Below are 16,131 nucleotides of genomic sequence, written 5' to 3' on the forward strand. Positions count from 1 at the left end.
AATGATCCGTTCCTTCATGGACAAGCTGCCATTTTGAAATCCAAAAGTAAGCAGCCTGGATGGACTCATTGAAACGAATAACAGACAACTCCGGGTGGCTCGATCATTAGTACCTTCCAGGAATGAGTTAGGAGTCTACTTATTTACCATTTTGCTAGTTGTATCGTTCATCCTGCCGAAAGTTTTAAGTTTACCACGCAAGTGTGTCCATATGAGCAGTACGTTTGTCGTATCCCATAATTTTTAGAATACAGTGGATAAGCTGAAGTTGAAGATGTGTAGCCATTACGGTCATTTCTTTAAGAAAGTTAAACTTATGGTCAAAGCAATTTTTACCTGCGTGTTCTTAAAACGCGTACACGTGAAACTGGAAACTGCATTTTGAACCTGACTTAGTCTACGTCAGTTTAACAAATTACGCATTAATTGTTAAAGTGTTTGCCATAAGTTTCAGGACCTCTCCTACCAAACTGCTAGGGTTTTGTTAGGTTTCACCAAGTTCATATGGTGTCGTGTGAGTGGTATATGGGTATATACATACTGTAACATTTCGAGATGGACTCTTAGTAGCGTCGGACATAGAATAAAATGGTTAATTAACAGTAAGGTTAAGAAGCCCAGAATCTATATCAAATGCTAAGCTCCATATAAACAATGAATGACTTCCATTTAGTATGTACTGTTAGTATCATTGTGCTTATTAATGTTTTCTCATTAGTAAAAGATAATTGTGACAAACCACGTTCAATTATATACGAACGTTATTTAAAAACACACCTGATTCCCTACTTCTACCCATCTGCCTGTGAGCTAAAGTAAAACAATTGAGTTCCACCAAGGTGTGCTAATCATTCTTTATGTATAATCGGCTTTTGTGACGACTATGACCCGCTCTCAGTAGCATGAAAGGAGAGTATATTCAGGACGTAGATGGAGGACTTGGAAGAAACAGAATCTATTTGTTTTTAGTCGAGATGTTAATATCAAGCTTTTGAGTTAGTTACATAGTTTGGTAGTTAATCAAGTACTAATTTGGTAAGAAAAAAAGGTTAACCATGCTGCCATACGCTAATATAGGTAAAGTGGAGAAGTGATAATTAGATACACGCTAGTAACATTCCTTTCCACATGATACAAAACGTAAGGTAGTTGCCAGATCTGAAAAACGCGGGTTGGCTTATTAATACTATATTGGGAATATAAAGCCTCCCGTATATGTAGTAAATGATAAACAACGCAGTGTGCTGTATGTATTAGATTCGAATAATACAGCGAGCACCATGTACCGTGCACTACTATTAAGGAAAGATAATATTACATATACAAGTTGTAAGAGCCCCCTCAACTTTTCGCTGTTACTAAATAGTCTACAAAAACTTCAAGACAAACTTAAATATTGATTAAAAAACACGCATTCAATATTAAAGTAATATTTAAGGATGGGAGATATGCAGATCATTTTATTTCAGATGGTCAGTAAAATGTGGACTCGGAATTCTCGAAAGCTATTTCGAAATGTCCACATTATGTTTGTTGTGCTTCATAGTATATATATATATCGTAGTTTCTGTTGATGGTTTTGTTGATATAAAGCATATATCACCATGGAAATCTAAAGTAGAATTCCATTTTTTTCTCAATAATCATTAAGGAACTGAGTCCGGGGTGTGAAGTGAAAAATAAATTCTACCAACGGATCAGTATAAATCACATCGGCTGCAGATGATGATTTACATTTTAGAAACTTATCACAAACGTGCAGTCCCTCTGTCTTCCATCTCTTACATCGGAACACAAAGATTGGTTATTCGTAGATTAACTAAGCTCATTTGTAGGCAGATGTATCATGAGTGCAGAGAAGATGCTCAAAGTACTGTTGTCATACCACAATTATTTGCTCCATGGACTAACTAAAGTCGTAGCTTTCCATGGCCGCTAGAGCTTAGATAGAAGTTTTCAACTGACATGTCTATCCATCATTTGATATATCTGATGGCTATTACAGCCCATTTATTTGCCACCATGATCGTTTAGATTGTTGAGCTATAGGACAGTTCAACTGTTAGCATAATGCTCCTCAACCCATATTACAGCTCTCGCTGCGGAATCTTCGTTTCACCCAAGATTTTCTAAAATACCTTAAATTTTCCAGATTTTTAGACCAACTGTATTTCATTTCACCCTCTTCAACAGCCAAGAAAGAATGATGGAGACTCACAATCTGCCAAAAACAAAACGTTAGAGTAGGTCACCTTGGGATATACCCTACCCTAATTGTGACACGGTACCTATACTGTAACAGCTGAAAAAAAGGTTAAGATAAACATAGCTATAAAACTCTAACCCTTTTACAATGGAATGAACAGTCTTTGCTTTGCATTACAGTAAGGTTTCAGTATGATATATGGCACCTTTGAATGAATATTAATGAGGCGAGGTTTATGTAGCATTTCAAAATTTCAATTGTTGTTAAATGTTCACCTCATATAGGTATGTGATTAAATAGCAACCTTGAGTCTAATTCATCAAGCGGTGTGGCAATTGACATGAAGCTTGGAGTCATCATTTAGACTGGGTTGTTACATAGTATACTGGACATGAGATATATTGTATATCCAGTACTGTTTTCTGTACGTTAAATGTGGTCACGTGAAGTCTTTTTTTTTAAATATCGTATCATTTCTAACTTCAGTATATGTTATTGTAATTTGATTATATTGTATTAGGTTACTGGTAGAGGCATTTTCCAACTACTTTAAAAACGTTATAGTGCTAGACAGTTTATACAATCATATAGGTAGATTATGGCCTCATCATCTGTTAAGTTTGAAATGTAGGGTATATATATACCTCGATATTTTGTACTGGACGAAAACTTCACAAGTTCACTTACATCACGGTTAAGAATGAAAAATAGCATAACACTGGAATATAATGGTTAGATGTAGAGCACTTCCAAATATGTCTTTATTTCCACTAATAATGCCCAAATAGCCGTTTAGTCGAATCAAACACAGAAAACTGTGTAAGAATTTATCCGCAGGTTTACAAAGTGCCCCCCCCCCAAACAAAAAAGAAGATATATATTATTCTATATGGGGTAAACTTGGAAGGAGGAATGAAACAACAAAATTCTCGACTCCAGCTCTTTTGAACACTTGTAGAGTTACACAGGACTACAAAGCATAAATTCCCAGTTTATGGGCCCTTTTAAAATGTTCCCTTTTCGATGTCACAACAAGGAAAGTTCACTAGAACGTGATCTGCATCAGTAAAAATTTCGACTTCAATCAAATCTAAAATATATTAGGTTTGCATCCATAAGGAAAATAAAAAGTATCGCGGGATTGCATGTATTGAGTCGTTCTACTCAAGAGAAAGGTTCGAAAGCTAATTGAATGGGGTAGTTGTTCAGTCCTTATTATAAATTCTTTGTAGGTATTTTGTTACTATTAATACGCTCCTTTTATTATTACACCGAAATCTGTTGGCAAGTAATTGTCCATAATTTCCATTGACATAATCATGATGAACACTTTTGCTAGCTTGGTAATTTTTGAACTATTTAATCATTCGCCCGCCTTGTCACGTGACTACACGTGATGTATCTCCACATGTCAATCATCACCGAAATCGGGATTTGGAATATGTTCATGAGCTAAATCGATGATATGTCAATTTCAGTTGCTAGAGACTGGTATAAGTCAACGGATATTGACTTCTACCGATTTAATTCGACATATCATCGATTTAAACTGGTAGATGTCGATTTAAATCGGTATATGTCGATTTAAACTGTTATAAGTCGAATTAAATTGGTATATGTCGATTTAAATTGACATATACCGATTAAATTCGACATATCATCGATTTAAACTGGTATATGTCGATTTAAATTGACATATACCCATTTATTTTACTTATCATCGATTTAAATTGGTAGAAGTCAATTTAAGCTGCTGGAAACTGGTATAAGTCGGAGGAAATTGGTATATGTCGATTTAAATCGGTATAAGTCGATTCCCCACGATTTCAGACTGATGGCCCGCCATATGAGCTCAATTACTTCTTCGGGCAATCCGTGGCCATTCCATTCAAACACTTGTAGGTGAGAAGCAGCAGCTTAAATTCAATGCGGGCAGATATTGGCAGCCAATGTATGTCTTCAAGAACTGGTATTATATGACTTAGCTTATGAGTTGTTGTCACTATTCGTGCGGCGGTGTTATGAATTCGTTGCAGTCTATTCATTTGTCCATTTGTAATTCCATAGAGTAAAGAATTACCGTAGTCAAGTCGAGATGTTGTCAGGGAGTGCACCAACTGTTCAGTGGCTTGTCGAGTCAGATATCTTCTAATCTTGCTGATGTTGCGCAAGTGAAAATAAGTTGATGTACAGATGGGATTTCTATGTCTCCAAATCGACTTTTCTTCTAGCATATTTTGGGAAGTTTATTGATTTATAATAAATCGAAGGGTGTCGACAGAATAAATAAATTTAGACTTTCACTTTACATGTTTATCATTGTTTCATTTTGCATTTGATTATCAGATCAAATTACTTCCTCATGCTGTTATAGTTAGCCAAAAATAACAATAATGAATCATTGCATGATATGCGGATGTCCTACCGACGGCTTTACACAAGTCCCAATCCTGCTCATTTATCGTTGTAGTCTTATACTATGACGACGTGCATCAACGCTCGGTTTCGTTCAATCGCATAGTCAGCTAACGTTAAGACGGTGGTTACACATTAAGACACAGTGTCCTTGAGATGTCTTGTTTTATTTGGTGTGCAAACGTTATATCTATCGAATGCAGTGCCTTCTATTTCCTTTAACAATTGTCTGTGGTGTACAGAAATAACCATACATTAATAAACAATAACTCTTTCTAACGCTAGACGATCATACCGACGAGACCTGGGTTATTTTCTCGAAAGACTATATAGCGCAAAAGTTCGATACAATCTTGCAGTTTCAATGGAGTGATGAATGCATCGGTAATGTGGTTCTGTAACGCTGATGTAAAATTATTTTGATTTAATGTTTGGACCACTTAATTGCATCTGTGCAACACGAGAAAACGCAATATGCATATTTGTATTGTTCTTGGATTATTTTGTTTCTTCCACTGCTTGATATGCATCAACGGCCGTTGCCTTCAATCGAATTATGGTAATAGGAATATAACTGCTGTTGTTGGTCAAAATATAACATTCAGATGTGAGAAGTTAGCAAATTGTCCGAGGTACGTTTGGCGCATCTTCTTAGATGAAATATCTCGTTCCGTTGACATCTTGGAAAATGCGTGCGATTACACTTATAAAGTATGTCATGAGAAAAAAAGGAATGGTAACAGCATCCTTCGTTTAACTGATGTCAGTGAGAATTCAGTCGAATATTACCAATGTTCATGTGCCTATCAAGACGTAAGCCCTACCGCCTTTTCTTGTAACCAATTGATCGTTGTCTGCCAAGCTCAAGTGACTGTCGGAGACCTCTTCATGGTAAGATAATTACGCTAAATGAAAGGAACAATGTTATATGAAATATACTTCATAAACGTAGTAGCCTACGACTACGTATACATATAGGTTATCAAACAACGAAAGTAGTGTTAAGCAGAACCAAAATATTCTCTTTTTGAAATTGTTGTATGAAGATGGTTTCTTCTTTCTATGCACATTTTTATTCCAAATCGCAAAGCTTTACGTTTTTATTTATTATGAACGTTTAAACTAATTTCAACGTTTTTAATCATTTTTTTGACAAGATTGGTACCAAATTAAGACATAAGTTTTAGCCAACTATTGTTTCATTTATTCACTACATTAACTGATACTTTGTAATCAAGGTTTTTCAAAATAAAATATCCGTAAGTTTTACGAATTGATTATACAATATTTTTTGTCTACGATTATGATCATTTCTACGAAAATCCATTATTTGTTCTCCTTTGTGCGTTTATTGGTAGACTTTCAATGGCAGTCATACTGGTTCATCAGAAACATCCGTTATTGACATTCATGAGGATGAACTTGTGCAAGTTAATTGTCTGGGGTTGAGCACGTTTACAACATCCTGTTCAGAAGGTAGGTGGATTGGCCATGATATAATCTTTTCAAAAAATATCATTCATACATTACATATGTTGGTTTCATCATTAAGAAATAATCCTGTTATTCAAATATTACTAAATAATTGATTCATTGAATGAATAAGACTGTTAATCAGTATAAACTGGTCATCTTTCATTTTATAGCATTGAATTTTTTTATTATGTTACCTCGTCAAGTGTGTCAGGATTTGCTGCAATTGCACAGTATAAAAGTGTAAAATACAAGAATCCACATTTTCCAGTCTGTTTCAAAGTAAACATGTTTTGCATTTGTTTAAATTTACCTGAGGCGACATGCTCACCACAGAGTAATATTGATATGAAATTGGCTTCATGTTCTCAGAAACTTCAATGAACGATATGTTTCTTCTTTCAAGGTTCATCGACATTCACTGCAAGAAGATATCATAATAATTGCATCATTTCATGTCAGTCTGCTAAAGGCTGCATTACAAAGATTACCATGAACGTTTTGAACCGTGAAACAACCACAACATCATCAACGCATCACAGAGCATCAACAGAAGCAGCCGAACACCACTAAGCAACACATATTGCATCGACAAAAGCAGGAACGAGTTATAGTAAAGAACAAATGTCAGATGGTGAGACACATAACTCAGTCATTACCGGTACTTATAAGTCCTCTAACGATAACTATGTGCTGTGGTGATTGCTTTGGAAATAGAAGCTATATTACTGTTGATAGATGCTGTCGGTTTATGCCGCTATCCCAGTTTCTTCTAAGACTAAACAAATACAACATTTATAATCAATATTTCCCAAGTGATGGTCATTAGTTGTGACTGCTCCAACTTCAGCAAAAATTGAAAAAGGAAATGGAAATGCCATAGTTATGATCGTGTATTGAAGAAGAGCTATTATTTTATGCAAAACAAATCCTTATTCCTTGATTAGGCTCACATACTATGACCTTTGCTTGTTAATCCCTTAATTCCCAATTGTGATCATATAATTGTCCCCTGGGGGAAATATATTTACACATTGTGATTACTTAAAATTTGGTCATTTTTGTCAATAGGGACCCAAGTATTGACAGAAAGGTATTGAAATGAGGTTTTAATTTTTATAATTTTTTTTTTATAATTGAGCTAATTAGATATGTAAATATGCAAATGAGGTTAAGATACATACACTGTACTTTTTTTTGGCCCATTTGAAATTATTTTGATGAAATCTGCAGGACTTTGATAGTTTGATGAGTGCAAGACATGTTATTTTATAAGTAAAATATAATTTGATGTTGAATGTGAGGAATATGACTGATTTTTCCTCCAAACCTACATATTATGTAATAGAATGGTAATCAAGCGTAACGATGAGTCATATAGGCCTATTGCGCGACAAAAGTACATCATACATGTATACACAATACATAGTGAGTGCATGTGGCTTATCATATCAGGATTTCATCGTCAGAATCTTCTTCAGATTCAGCGATGTCGTCATCCTCCAACGGCTGGATGGTCAAATTGCCCATAAAAATAAGGTCTAACGCCTCTTAGTAGTATTTAGCCATGATAATATGTGCTAAATAGTTACCGTTTCAATTAAGTGAGTGATAACATTTACCCTACTGTGGTTGACCGAAATTCTATTGCATAAAAATGCTCGAGTTGAATTGCTAAGGATTACTCACAAAGTGGAGGCGCTATTGCTAAATTGTTTCTATGTAGAATTGAAGTTCAGTGTGGCGCTTCTGGAGAGCTAAAAATCTTTTCTGTAGGGTGAGGCATTCGGGAGAAATATTTTCGGAAAGTTGACCGTTTCTTGGCCTTAACATAGACCGAAAAACGTTATTTTTTGACATATTTTCCCCAAATATAGAGCCATCTCTCTACATATGCCTGTGATGCTCCTGATTTGATTCCTTGTATGTCTTAGCTAGTTTTATGAGATAGGGTCAGTTGACTTGAAATTTTTCACTGTTTTTTTTTAATGTAAACAAATCTTTGAAGACAAAAAAAAAAGTTCCATGTGACCCCTTCGGAAAAGGGTTGTTTATTGATGCAGGCTGTCTTATGTGCAAAATAAAGCTATCGGAAGCTCTCTAGTGTTTTCCTATCCCGAGTAATGATTTTCTATAAGCATGTGTTCACATACGGGCAATCGGGTATGAAGGAGTCGTCTGAAGAAAATGGAAAGAACCAAGTGACTAAATATAGATTACGTATAATTGAATATTATCTATTTCCTGTGTTTGACGATTGGTATCCTAATACAGTTTAGCGTTGAAATAGTTAGCTGGATATTTCTTATGTTTAAAGAGACCTTAATGGCATTGTCTTTATTGTCTTCTTTATTTCTCATGGTCCATTGGCATTCGCTACACCCTCCCTCAACGGCAAACACCAACAACTAACAGCATGTAACTTCTTTCCGGTCGTGGTTGTTCTTCTAGTATCAGTATCAATCCTGCTGCTTGTCGTTGGTGCTCTATCAATATATATTCGATATTTGAAGACTAATGGATTTCCTAAACCAGTTTCAACGAATGAAGCAATCTTTCTACAACCGGTCGATGCAACGGTTCCTACATTTGTTAGTGCTGACGCAGGGAAAGCAGCAACGTGTCATACGTGCGTACCTCATGCTGAAGCCATGGACCCACCAATGAGCATTACAGACAATCTCGAGGTTAATTGTTCAGCATATAAAAGTAATGTTCCAAACTGTGACGCGTCCGGCTACGAAATCCCCAAAAATGTGGATTGTACGAATGAAATCAAGTATGAAACAATCAATTGAGGAGGAACAAATTGTCATCAAGCCAAGCGATCGAAATCAAAGAATGCTGCTTTTACCGCTACAAATTGAAATGAATATAAACTTTGACATCAATTATAAAAATGTATCATTTGCAATGGTTTATGTAAGCGACGACTTGATTGACGCTCGCGGTAGAAGCAAAATTCGGCAAGAACGATTTAAATTATTTAATTTCAACGGATTAAAGTGGTCTAACACGTTAAGGTCTATGAAAAATTCACTGTACAACTTGTGAATTATTTCCATGACAAAGATCAGTTCGCATGGTAAAATCGTTGTTGCCCCTTACTAATGAACACATGTAATACGTACCGTTGCTAATTTCGTGACGAATCATATTCGAAATATACACAACCGTATAAAGTCGCTGAGACTAATCCAACATAAAAAACAAATAAGGTACACCTGCATAAAACATCGAATATAAATAGTGCTTGGGCAGTGAATAAACATCATGATAGACCATTACTATACAATCTAAGCCTCTTACATACGTATATTTAAGTTAGACGGTGGGTTTCACGTCGTATTGTAGAGAACGTCAAATTGGATAAAATGAGCGCGATGCTAGGCCAATACGTAACGTGACGTCTTTTTGTATCAAAATGTATGATGCACAAATAGGTAAGACACCAATGCCAACAGACTAGCATCAGGTTATGTAGCAAATATGAGAATAGCATATATTATATGAAATTGTTAGAGATTAAAACTAGACGATACTCAATCAACTAAAGCAAGTACAGTATATGTGGAAACCACTGTCAACTAAGTGCACACTTGAATAATGCTTCAGTGTAACTTAGGAAGTTTTTATTTCACGTATTTCTAGTCAAGAACAATTTATTTCACTAACGAACTACACTAACAATCCACGATTTTCTTAATAAGCGACAAGTAACTGTTACAAATGCATCGAGGAAGCAGTTGCTTTCAATTGGAACTCAATTGAATATATAAATGTTCGCATTGTGAAACGAAATCATGTCTCTAGAGCAGAGTTTATGCGTCAAACTTTATTGATCATTTTTTATAATAGTATTGTCGTGATCTGTAAGTTGAAAATAAAATTTTGGCAATGCGTTTCATAGAGATAACGATGACATGATTTTCACCGTACAATATTTCCCTTGCACAGTGCATATAAATTGTAATTAATAAAAGAAAACATTTCTAATATGAAATGTCTTGCACTGACTGATATTAAGGAATTAATAAGTGTTATATAGTTTCTTTAAAATGTAAATTCGACATTGATATTGACATTGATTCATATCCGTATTAAAACTATTAATCTCAACATTAGCAGCTTTCAGAATCACGTTTTTCTCTATAGTATGTATATTTCATGCCACAGTTTAGCAAATGTCATTGTACTGTATCAAGTTGTAGACTTGAGAAATACATGTGAATTGTAAATGATTATATTATATACTGAAAGGAATTACAATATCTCCGATACCTCTTTGAAGCTAAGCATTGTATAGTTACTTCAACGTAAACCATCGCTAGCTGCAATACCTTGTAACGACTTTCCTATTTAAGACTTCCCCGGATACCTGTTGTTGTGTTGAAAGCCGTAACGTGTAATATTATAAGGGCAATTTTCTAAAAGTAGCAATAGAGGTTTCGCTTTTACGATACCCACGACGATCTTATCAAGTTTTTAAGTCAATTGTCTTAATAGTAGTTCTACGAAAACCGTCACGCATTATAGTAAATCCACTAAGCGCACTGAGGTATTAGGGAGAAGGAAACATCATATGTGCATATTTTACAGAGAGCAAATAGTCTACTTCACCTCTGTCATTATTGTTTTCCTAAATGGCGGATGTTCTTGTTATATTATTTGTCTTAACTTAGTTGTCGCAATGGGTTTATGCATTGTCTCCTTCCAAACGTTATTCAATAAAAAAAAACATTTGTTGACAGCTACATTAAACAGTCGCAAATTTGGAATATCACTGAAAGCATCAAATGATATGGGAACAACTTTATTGATCAAATTTGTTTTATTAACATCTATGACCAAAAATATATTTAGATTAGTATATAAAAGATAAATAGGCACGTAGAGATACAGTGAAACTGAATTAATATTCATGCATGACGGGCAAGGAGAATACGAAAGTAAAATGTTTTCATTTCAAACTGTGAACATACAATCGAACTGCGAATATGAAGTCAACAAATCACTTACATTAAACATGCACGCAATTTCTTGGCTGGTCAATGCAATGCTTAATTTGTATAACAGTATAAAGTACTTGTATTAGTATCTATTACCTTATATATAATACGATTATTGTCAGTATGGTTAAACTACAAGTGCTGAAGTTTGTTTGGAACAAAAGACGTACCACGTTGCCAATATTTATATCATCAACGGTGACCAAAACATTAAAGGCAACTAAGCAATAATATTTTTCTGTAAGAGAATTTTTATGGGCAATAGACACTAAGCTTCAAACGAAAGAATCTTCAAGGGTACTCATGGGAAACTATTTTGAGATTAACACATCTCAAGTCACATTAATAATATTGTCAATTTGTCAGTTACTTGATACTAACCACCATGTTTGTAGGAATCGTAATTTAGAACAAAATATTTTCAAGCAGCCATATAACAATGATGTGTTTTTTATCGCGTGGTAAACCATATCTCGTCGAACTTTGAAGACAAATAACTAGTTAAAGATACACACTGATACACTATGATACACGTATGTGACCAAAGTTGATTGCTTTCTGTGTTCATCTCGTATTCAGAAAAAAATGTAATGTTAAAGGCTTTCTGTGATTTTGCATTTATTATTGTCATATTAATTTCGACTCACATTTTACACCACTGATGCATATCTTTTTAAACCTAAGAAAGGGAATTTGGATTGTATATCAAAGGCACATGTTAAGTAATCTGATGTAATTCCGGGATATGCTAAGCAAGATCCAGAGAAGTTGAATAAACCCTGTCGTTTTCTTCTAAACTTTTGATGTATTGTCCTATTTGATAATGATCCTTTGAATGAATGTCGCTTCATTTTTTCAACATATGATATTCTAATTTAACGTTTTGTAGCGCCGTCAGTAGGCTATCACACTATGAAGATATGGCGAAGAGTCATAACAATTAAAAGCAGCAGGAAGGAAACAAAATTGATAATTAAATTATAAAATGAAAATAAAAAAATGAAAATGAAAACACTAAATTCTAACAGGAAGAAGGATAGTTTGTGAAGGGCTTCAATGATCTGTAAGCACAATTTGCTCCTCTTCATACTCAACTTCATGATATCAATGCCTTCGATTACCTTTCATTTCGAATGTTAAAACAGATTTGCTTTCATATTAAGAATTGGATGCTGTTTCAAAATTAATATAGCTTCCTGATATCGGAGCGGAAAATATTTGTCCAGTGTCAACGTCATTGTGGGAGTTTTTGTTACTTATGGAACATAATATTGTTCAGCCTAACGTTAAAGTTAACGTTAGTAGTACAGTGTCGCTTTGCATGCTAAGTAAAATTATAAAATTCTAGGCTACTGTATGTGCTTTTGTAGTAATAAAAAAATATGTTGATTAGTTTCCTGAGGTTTCAGGAGCCTGTAAGCTGGTCACCATGGTATCCATTATATAATATAACTCTGTGCATTAGTTAACCGCCATGTTATTATCGGAGTGATCTTGGGGTCATGTTGCGTATCTTTGTTATAAACTACGTACTCTACCTTAAAGTTAGACTAAAAAGAAACACGCACATGCAACTCGTAGCGGTTGGGTCACATTACAATGTCCAACTCACTAACAGGATTCAAAGCTAGAAGGTAGGTTACAATAATGCTACCCGTTTTTTTACTTACCTTTTTACTTACTTTGGACGATAATATTTTTGAGAAGTTTAGCATCTTATTTTGAAACGAAGGGAGTTGACCGAATAAATTGAAACAACATTTCACTTTACATGTTTATCATCATTTCATTTTCCATTTAAACACCAGATCTAATAATTTACTCATGCTTGTTTCCGAAGGTTTCCGAAAATGATGATGCCGCATCATTGCATAATAGTGCGTATATCTTACACTGACGGCTTTCCACAAGTCAGTCCAGTTCATTTATTGTTGTAGCATAATAATTTAATGACGTGCACCAACGCTATTTTTTTTTTTGTTCAATCGAATAGCTAGCACACGATAGGACGGTGGCTACAATTAGAGAATACGTATCCTTGCATTTTCTTGAAGCGACTTTGGTTTTCTTTACCCATTTTCTTTGGTGCTCACAAATAACGATACATTAATATATGATAACACTGTCTTACGCTAGACTATCATACCGATGAAACCCTAAAGGTATTTACTCGCATGATGATATAGCGCACAATTCGAGACGGTCTTTCTGTTTCGATGGAGCGATGAATGCATCGACATGTGATTCTGCAATGCTGATGTAAATTGTTTCACTTTAACACATGGACCACTGAATTGTATATGTAGAACACGAGAGAAACATTTAATATATCTATCTTACATTATTCAGTTGCAATTCATTTATGCCAAGAACTCTTTTTATGTAGTAAATATACTTTTGTCTAATTTTAAGTCATGGTCTGTTCAGAAAGTAATATCAGTAAGATTTCCCAACACATCTGCACAAATTTTATGTCTACGATTATCATTCTTTAGACGAGAACCCGCTCATTAAACTCCTTTGCGCGTATAAAGTTACATTTGCAATGATAGATAAACTGGCTTGATGGAAACATCCGTTATTAACGAATTGTGTATAGGATTTCATTAGTACATAGAAATCATGACATTAACGAAATATCGTAGCATCGTAGACGGATATTCTGCCCATACGGCGTTATTAGTCCATTAGATTAACCAACACCAGAGTGATTACAGATGTTCCGGCTATAACTATTTCAACTGAATCATATATAGCTTAAGAAGAAAAGCAAACATGAGATATATTTAAATAAAAAAAAACTTTAAGTTCGTTCACTTGTTCTTTGTGATTTGAATTCTTTAGTTCACATATTCTAGTTATAATATATTTTTGTTAAAACACTGGATGTCCATAGCGACGGATTATATAATTGCAAAACATTTCAGATGTTTACATTCGATTGTTTGATACTGACCTGGAAAGTGAAATATTCAATGATATTTATTAATTCAGTTATAGCGCCTACATTGATTCAATATTTGTTTTTGTTTTTTGTAACCGCAAAATGACTGCTACTGAGTTCTCCAAGAACTAGCAATGTTTAATCCCATCTTTCTAGGGTCTTTCTCTTTCCTTCACATATTTCTGTGCATAAACAGCATTTGTTACCAATCAGTTTATCACAATCAAGCATTTTTTCGTTTGATGGTAAGAATATGTATGTAAATGGTACAAATATGCATTTGAAAAGACTTAAATTATACGATTTAAGGTGTGGGAATAACGAGAAGCAAAGTCAAGTGTCGTTGGAAAATGCTTCTCATAATTATCATTATAAAACATTTTTAAAGATAAACTGTGCATATTGATTTTATGGCAAGTCCCAAACTTGCATAAGAATTTTAAAGACATTATTTTTAAAAGTTTACTTACTAGAATGCATAACTAGCTGAATACTATCTACTAAGTTAGATAATCATTGTTCTTTGATTTGTAATACTGTAATATTTCGAAAATTTAGTATAGACCAAACTATACAACCTGCGACGAATGGGATCTGAACCGACTATTTAATCACATTATAATTTGTGTCCCACAAATCCATTGAGGTTGATTGCTGTAATTTGCGTTTACAAACCACTTGCTATAGATTTCTTTCATTTCTTTAGAGATTCCAGTGAACTTACGTGTCAACATATTACATTGATTCCTAATACTTTGTCTCTCACACTTTGTGGAAACAAATATTTGTGAAGAAACCATCTGGAAATGTAGCGTAAATATGACAGATTGACATCGTTTTAGGGTCATTGTTATCACCAAAATGATGCAATCACCATAAACTTCATAACAATAGAATGTTCATTAATAAATTAACTTAAATGTTTCCCAATCATTCGGAAGAATGCACCAAAGGGTGTAAAAGCATGCACTGACATGTTCTAAAAATCAAGAGTTAAGAGCAACTGGTTCTCTTTTTCTAAGCCACCTTCTCTAGACGCGACCGCTTCGAGGCTTAGAGTTTTATCAACTCAATCTGTACTAGAAGTATAAAGATGTAAGGATCTGCAGTTACCGGTCGTGATAAATTATAAACCATTTTATATGATGACATGCAATTTCTCTGTGCTTTGCCTGATCACGACATTATATAATGTGAATAATACGTTTCAACTTTTTGATTTCTTTTTCAAGATTCATCTGTGACACGATTCATATATATATTCGAAATTTGAAAATTGTGGCTTCACAACAGCAAACCCTACTACTACGTACTTTTATTTTTTTACAAAAAACAACAATTCAACCAAACGTTGGCAAAGGACATCCCAAAGACTAGGCTTCCCACTGAGCAACTGTTCACGACAAGTCTAATCCTTTTGTGTTCAACTTAAATGTGTTATCAAATAACGCCGCCTGAAGAGGAAAGTATATTCATCAAGTTCGTTACCCTTTTTGTCGGAGACACCTATATTTCAGTGAGATATATTGGTACAGGATAACGCTAAATTACTCACAAAAGACAGGCGCAGATCCATGAACCCACAATTAGGGGCGGTGCTTATCTCGTTTTTTTTTTTTTTGTATTTGAGTTTTCTTCTTCTTTTGGCCTTGCCACCAACAGAGCACAATGTTAAATGTTTGTCAAAATATCGATTTACCTATCGAGAGAATGGCAAACTGCCAAGCATCCTCGTTTCATATTGGGTTTCCCTTTAAATGTGTTTCATTCCTTTTGAAAATAATTTTGAAGTTCAACTACTTCCTCGTACTTCTAGGTGCTTCTATCTTAAAATATGATGCATGATCATAGCTTAATAGTGTAGATATGGTGGAGAAGGTGCTAATATCTTCTCAACTGCTGCAGTATAGAAATGTCGTGCTGAAATACATGAATCTATACGCTACCGTACAAACCAATTAATAAACAACTTAAGAAGGACAGCTTCCAGCACGAGCTTGAAAGAATAAAACAGAATTCTGTTTATTTAATGTTCTTAGGCTGTTGCATCGTGTACAGTCACATAAGATTATTTTAACACTTTT

At 34.5% G+C, this 16,131-nt stretch overlaps 1 long non-coding RNA gene across 1 annotated transcript; it reads left to right on the plus strand.

The window, feature by feature from the left end:
- The first annotated feature begins 4,653 nt into the window (after positions 1–4,653).
- Positions 4,654–9,866, plus strand: LOC139970955 (uncharacterized). The gene is made up of 4 exons (XR_011794267.1): positions 4,654–5,512; positions 5,980–6,097; positions 6,501–6,728; positions 8,510–9,866. It is a non-coding gene; the product is annotated as an uncharacterized lncRNA (long non-coding RNA).
- The last annotated feature ends 6,265 nt before the right edge of the window (positions 9,867–16,131 follow it).

Source organism: Apostichopus japonicus, chromosome 1, assembly GCF_037975245.1.
Source record: "Apostichopus japonicus isolate 1M-3 chromosome 1, ASM3797524v1, whole genome shotgun sequence".
Classification (NCBI taxonomy): domain Eukaryota; kingdom Metazoa; phylum Echinodermata; class Holothuroidea; order Aspidochirotida; family Stichopodidae; genus Apostichopus; species Apostichopus japonicus.